At 35.9% G+C, this 7,025-nt stretch overlaps 1 protein-coding gene across 1 annotated transcript in view; it reads right to left on the bottom strand.

Moving 5' to 3' along the window:
- The window catches only part of LOC117177713 (cilia- and flagella-associated protein 44), a 494,190-nt gene that overhangs the window by 2,033 nt on the left and 485,132 nt on the right, over positions 1-7,025 (bottom strand). The gene's annotated exons all lie outside the window — the stretch shown is intronic.

The following is a 7,025-nucleotide window of genomic DNA, read 5'->3' as shown; positions in this document are numbered from 1 at the left end:
AAATAGACGAAAAATAATGCAAAACATGCAATTTTGTTTATTAAATGTTGACTTGCACTTTTGTTGATTTATTGTTGCTTTATCTACTTTTTATTTGAAGGCTTCTCAAGAAATCAAATTATATTCGGAACTACACTTTTAACATAAATCAATTATATCTAAAAAAGAAAAGTAATGTACACTGCCGTGCAAAAGTTTTAAGCCACCTCTTTTTTTATGATTGAATAAATTCTCTTCAGTTTAATTTAACCAGATCTAAAAAATTTATCTTTAAAAGGTTAATTGATTGTTTTCGAAATTCTGTATGAAATAAGCCCAGGGTAAAGCCAATTTGTCTAGTTTTTAAGTAGACATTGCAAAAATAGTGTAATTTTCAATGTTTTCTTAAATTTTTAATAACTTTCGGAATAGTCAACATTTTTCAATGTTCTTGGCTTATTTTTAAGCTTTTTTTTATATAAGATATTTAAAAAATTTTCCAACTTTTTTATTACAACTTCAAGTTCGTACAATTCGAAAATAATTTTTTTACAATTTATAATCATAAGCTGTTGTGATACAATGAAAAAAACAGTTCAAAATGAGCCCAAGAACATTGAAAACTGTTTATTATTTCGGAAGTTATTGAAAATATAAGAAAACATTGAAATTTACACTATTTTTGCCATATCTACTTAAAAACTAGACGATTAGCTTCACCCTGGGCTTATTTTATGAAGAATTTCGAAAACAATCAACCTTTTAAAGAGACATTTTTTTAGCTCTAATATAATTGAAACTTTCAAATTATTTAATTTTTGTAGCTTATGTTACGTTTTACACCAGAATTGGGTATTTTCAATCACAAATTATTAGATTTAAAAGATTCGAACTTTTATCAAAACCTAATGTTTTTCGTGTTTAACGTTTTTAAAACAAAAATTATACTCTAAAGTTTTATAATGATTTAATAATTTGAGGTTACCTTAACGTTTTACAAGAAACATTTCGTTTTATATATAAAAAAAAATCATTGTGATCTGAGCAAAACTTAAAATATTTTATCAATTTTTGATTGTGTTCGTGTTGTTTGTTTGTAGTTGGTACTTTTATTTTAGAAAAATACATTCAAAAGAAGATTCACAAAACTTTGAACCATAGTAGCTTATCATATATTAGCTAATAAAGTATTTCCATGCAAAATAGTTATGATCCAGTTTAAACGCTTCTTTATATTTTGACATTGTCGACTTCTGAAAAGTTTCAAATAAAAAAAAATTAGAACTATGATTGAACACTTTCCATTTTAATAGATCCCAGTTTAAATTTGCAAGTGAAAAGGTTTCCAAAAATTTAATTTCAAAACTCTAATTTAAAATCAAGCAAATTTTAATGCATTTAAAAAAGTAACTCCTCCTATCGTCCATAATTTGACGCGATATAAAATAATATATTTCATTAACTTTTTATAAGCTGCTAAGTTATAACAATCCTTTCCCATAAATAAAGTCACTTTTATTTCCTTTTTTCCGTCCTTTAGCCACCCTTACAATTGGCCCAAAAATTATTCACATTCCAGACTTTTCGTTGGATTTTGTATACTGTTCAAACCTATTTTATTGACTTATTAGAAAACTGCACAATTTAGGATACTCCTGGTAAGAGGGCTCAGTAAAATATATGGAGATTATTTTAATATCATTTATTTTCTAGATCTATTCTTTATTATTATGAGTCAGTTATAATCCTAATTACTTTCCTGAGATTTTTTTGTTTAATTTACCTAATTATTATGAAAATAAGGAAGAATTTTTTAATTTAATCAGCTTATTTGAATACCCGGTAATAAGCGTTGAATAGAGAAAAATTAATATTTTCAGATTTCAGCGTAAAAGTGAAGATTATTCTATTATTTTGAAAGCGCGATTCCCCTTGCCCCTTAACCATTCTATACCAGCTGTTGTACCTTGAATCTGCGATTTTTTCCCATCATTCCTGACCTTGCCTTTATCTCTTCCTCTATTTCCTTCCACTCTGTACCCCTCTCATGTATACCACATTCACGCCTCATTTCATATCTCTCCTCCTCTTATTTTGAACGCCCTACGTTACCCCTTCCCCCCTCCTTTTATCCATGACCTCATGAACACACGCTTCCCAGTAATAAGCGTTGAATTCAGAAAAATGAAGAATTTGTATTCCTATGAATACGCGATTTTTCCTTCGCCTAAAATCCCCCCTTCTTCTTAGTTTCTCGTCGAAGTTCCGGGCTCTTTTCATTTGCCTCACGACCATTTTTTCTCGTCCTATTTCTTCCCTCAGCATATAACCTGGGCAACTCCAGCTCACTCCCAAAACCCATCCCAAAAATCTCTCGTACAAACTTTCTATTCTCTTGTGTTATTTCCATCCCCAGATATCCACACCATAACTTAACACTGACCATACTAATACATAAAACATCCACACTCTCATTTTCCAGTTATTCTTGAACCTTCTTTTTCCTATACCCCATACTTGTCCCATTACTTTGCTCGCACATTCCAATCTCTTTCTCACCTGCAGCTCGCTTCCTTCTCTTGTTTCGAACAAAAATCCTAAGTAGCAAAACTCATCAACCAACTCTACCGCCACGCCATTTATCTTCCAATCGTACTCTCATCTGCCCCTTTTATTATTGAAACACATCATCTTGGTCTTGTTCACATTTATTGTTAAACCCTTTTCTCTCACATATTCTTCGAGCACTCTCATTAACAAATTCATACCTCTCTTATCATCCGCTAATAGCAGTACGTCATCTGCATATTCTAGTAAATACAGTTTGCCCGTTCCTAATGTTGAAGTGGACTCAAAGGACACCCTTGTCTGAGCCCCCTAGCTTTCCAGAATTCCTTACCTTTCTTATCTCCTGCCTGGCGGACCGAAGGAACCGAAACGAGCCTCTAGAAAGTACCCTTAGAGAACCCACTGAGTCCCCCTTCGGTTCCTTCTTTAAAAACTAAAAAAGAAAAACAGCAAGATCAACCTTTAAATTGTTGAAACGACGATTCCACGCTAAAATTTCCATTAGAAACACATGGAGTATTCGCAATACTTAAAAAAATATAAGCGCTAATAGAATAGTTACATTTACAGATCAAAAATTTAATTTTCTGCAAAATAGTTTAATTTTCAATGTAAGAAATTAATTTTCGACTGAAAAATATTTGGAATAGAAAAAATCGAATTCACAACAGAATACTTAAACTTTTAAACATATAATTGGATTTACAATTAAAAAAGATAAATGATAAATGCAGTTTCGATCAAACTTCTTTTCTTTTGATATAAAATGGTTGAAAGTGAAACCTTACAACATTCTTGACAAATTGTTACAAGTTTTTATTATTTTTGATTTGTTTCAAAAATTCTGAATCTCTTAAACTTACTCAAATTGGAAAGCACATTTTTTAAACCAACATCAACTTTTAAAAAACATTGTGCAACCAAATGGCACGAAAAGGCTTAAATTAAGGCGTTAAAATTTTTTCAAAATGCCATTAACCTCTGCTGAAGGTGACTTCAAGCGCATCCATAATAGCTCAAGTAGTATGTTGCGCGGGAAGTTTAAAAATAAAATTTTCTCTTACTTGCATCGCCGCGTTGTTGTACGAGGTTTCCAATACGTTGCTCTAGCATCCAGACAAAATTCTTAAAGTTTCCGACGGAACGCTTATTAACTGCTACTAAAAGAAGATGCACTTGAAGGCGCTCTCCGCCCATGTAAATGACAAGTATTTTATTTTTTTAAGTTTTTAACCCTACAAGAAAAAGTTTTGCGACTACTCCGTAAGTTTCTAATGAAAATTTTAACGTGGAATCCGAATTTCAACAATTTAAAAGTTTATTTTGCTGTTTTTTTGAGATTTTTAATAAGGAACCCAAGGGGGGCTCAATGGGGTCTTTAAGGGTACTTTGTAGAGGCTTCTTTCGATTCCTTCGGTCCGCCAGGGCTATCTTCACCCTTATCTTAGTATCAACAAATATTTCTTTTATCCTCTTAATTAAACCTTCGCCTAATCCTCTCTCTTTCATGGCTGCCCATATGATCCTCCGGTTAACTGAGTCAAATGCTGTCTTAAAGTCTACAAACAATGTGACTAGCTTCCCTTTCTTCCACCCTAGGTTCCTATTGACTAGATAGTTGAGCACGTAGACGTTATCTATGGTTTCCATCCCTTTTCTAGAACCCGTTTGGTTGCGTGGTATACTTCCCTTCTCTTCCATCTGGTTTTCCAACCTTATTCTAAGCAATTCCGCATAAATTTTATATCCCACGGACATGAGTCCTTTTTGCCTTCGCCTTTCTTAATCAACGGTACTACTAGCCCTGTCTTTCACTCCTCCGGCTAGCCTTCCACTTTCCATACCTTGTTGCATATCCTCCACATCTCTTCCCTTACCCTTAATCCTCCATATTTTAGTGCTTCATTTTGCAAGCCATCTTCTCCTGTTGCCTCGTTTCTTTTCAACCTTGCAATCGCCTCATTCACCTCATCCCTACTAATCTCGTCAATTTCTTCGTCCCCGTCGACCACTTTTCTTCCCTCTCCCTTCATCATATATTCCACTTCTCCTAGCAGCCCCTTGAAGTGCTTCGTCCACTCTTTCATTTCCATTTCTTTATTTACACCCTTCCTTCCTCCTCTTTCCCTATTTATTACTTCCCATTCCCTCCCTTCTTTGACCGCCTTCTCTACCTCTCCCATATACCTTTCTTTCTTCTTCGGTCTTTTCTCCTTTATCATTCTTTCGTGCTCCCTCTTTTTACTGTTGAGTTCTCCTTTTTCCATTTCCCCTTTCCTCCATTTCCTTACACTCGCCTTCATCCTATCTTTACTTTCCCTATATTCATTGCCCACCAGCCTCTCTGGAACCCCTCTTATTTTTCTCTCGGTCTTATCTCTTCTCTTAACTTATCTATCGCTCCTTTAAGTTTTTCTTGGAGTGTTTCAACTCCTTTCTCTTCCCAAACGCCTATCTCCTCGTTTTATATTTTTCCCTAAATTATCTCAACTTCTCCTCCCCTTAAATGCCCATTTTCACTTTATTTTCTCTCTTTTCTTTCCTATTCGTCCTACTGCCCTTTGAGCCACCACATCTCATTGTCGCGATTACCAGAAAGTGTTCTGAGCCTATCACGCTGCCCATTTCCATTCTAACCATCATCCTCCTTATTCTTTTTTCTGCCAGAATGTAATCTATTACGGTGCCCCATATACCCGCGTACGTTTATTCACCTTCTTTATCTCCTCTTGTATTGCCGTGGCAGATAAACCTTCCCACATCTTCCAGTATGTCTAGTTGCCTCCTACCCTCCCGATCCGTTTCTTTTTGTTTCGATTTTCTTAGAAAAACCTTCTTTTTTCTATCCCATACTTCTCCCTCTTGTTCCCCGGTCCATGCATTCAAATCCCCTCCTATTAGGTCCAGCCTCTCCTCTTTCTCCGCTGTCCATTTCCTTATTGTCCTACATCCTCCCTCTTCTCCTCTTCTTCTGTACACGCGTACTATATCCACAATAACTTTTCCTAATTTTATTCTTCTAACCATTGTTCCATCCTTTTCTTCTGTATACTCTCTCGTTTTTCTCTAAAACCAGTGCCTTTCTCACGTCTGACACCATGTCATCCATTCCTTGCCCTTCCACGTGCTCCTTTCTTGCTGATTGCATCTTCCTCTCATATGCTTTCGTTAATAATCTTTTTAAGCATTTCCATTCTTTCTCATCCACCCACGTCTTACTCATCATTATCACATCCGATTTCTGCAATTCTCCCCAAAATTCTTTGTCCTTGTTTTTTAGTTCTGACGCGTTCCAGAATGCTACTGGCTCGCCGCTCTTTTTCTGATTATCCCCTTTATTCCTTTCATTCAGGTTCTCTTGCCGTTTTAAAACCCTCCATGACTCTTGAATTCCCCTTTTCATGCTCTTTGTCCTCTTCATTCACTATCCGTTTCCTACCCTCCCTCAGTTCTTCTACTTTATTGTCCTAAATTCATATATCTCCGTTGACCCATATCCTATCTCTGCCAATTCTTACCCTATTACCTTTACACATCTCAGTCAATGCCTTTCGCTCGGTTATCCACTTTCGTCTCCTTTCTCGCCACGTCAGATCCACTAAAAACATATATTCTCTGCCCTCTTTATCACCTCTTTGTCTTCTTATCCCTTCCACTCTAACTTACGCGCCGATGTCTCTCATCACCTTCCTAATCTTTTCCTCCGTCCTTTTACTGTCTACTTTCAAGCCCTTCACTATTATGTTACTTTTCCTCTTCGCTCTCTCTCTTCCCCTTCCATTCTTCTTTTAAGCTCAATCATTCTCAAGCGCCACCTTTCATTATGTTCATGCTTGACCACCTAAAACTCTCACTTCTTCCATACTTCCTTTCTCTCCCACCTTAGACACATTCCTTAGTTTTAGTTTGCTCACTCTCTCTTCTAGAAGTTTCATGTCCCTTTTTCTAACCTCCTCATTCTCTCTCTCTCTCTCTCTCTCTGCCTATTATCTATACTTTCCAATTTATTCCACCACTTTTCTTTCTCTCCTTTCCATAATTGATCCCATTCTTCCCACTTTTGTCTCACTTTTTTTACCTCGTCATTTACCTCTTCCCCTTGTCTCTTTATATCAGTCAGTCTTCCGCATTTTTTAAGGGCTTCTAATTTTATGAACATATCCCCTTAATCTCTATTTCTCTCCGGTGTTCCTTTTTTTGTCTTAACCTTTTTATAGTCATTGCTCCTCTCCGCTTCTTCGCCCACCTGCACTCTTTTTCTTTTAGCATCCCCGTTTTTCCCATTCGCTATTGATGCTCTCGCTGCTAATAGTCCAATAGCTAGCTACATAAAACAGCCTTGATTCAGTGCCCAAGATCAAAGCTCGAAAGTTGTAAGAAGAGCATTAATACATCGTCAAATGGCTACTCTGCCAGTCTGAAACTTTTGCGTATGGAAATAGCAGTCGTTTAGAAAACCCTTGGCAGAAGAGAATCAA

This window comes from Belonocnema kinseyi, chromosome 8 (genome assembly GCF_010883055.1).
Source record: "Belonocnema kinseyi isolate 2016_QV_RU_SX_M_011 chromosome 8, B_treatae_v1, whole genome shotgun sequence".
NCBI lineage: Eukaryota > Metazoa > Arthropoda > Insecta > Hymenoptera > Cynipidae > Belonocnema > Belonocnema kinseyi.
This window is presented reverse-complemented; position numbering and strand designations above follow the sequence as displayed.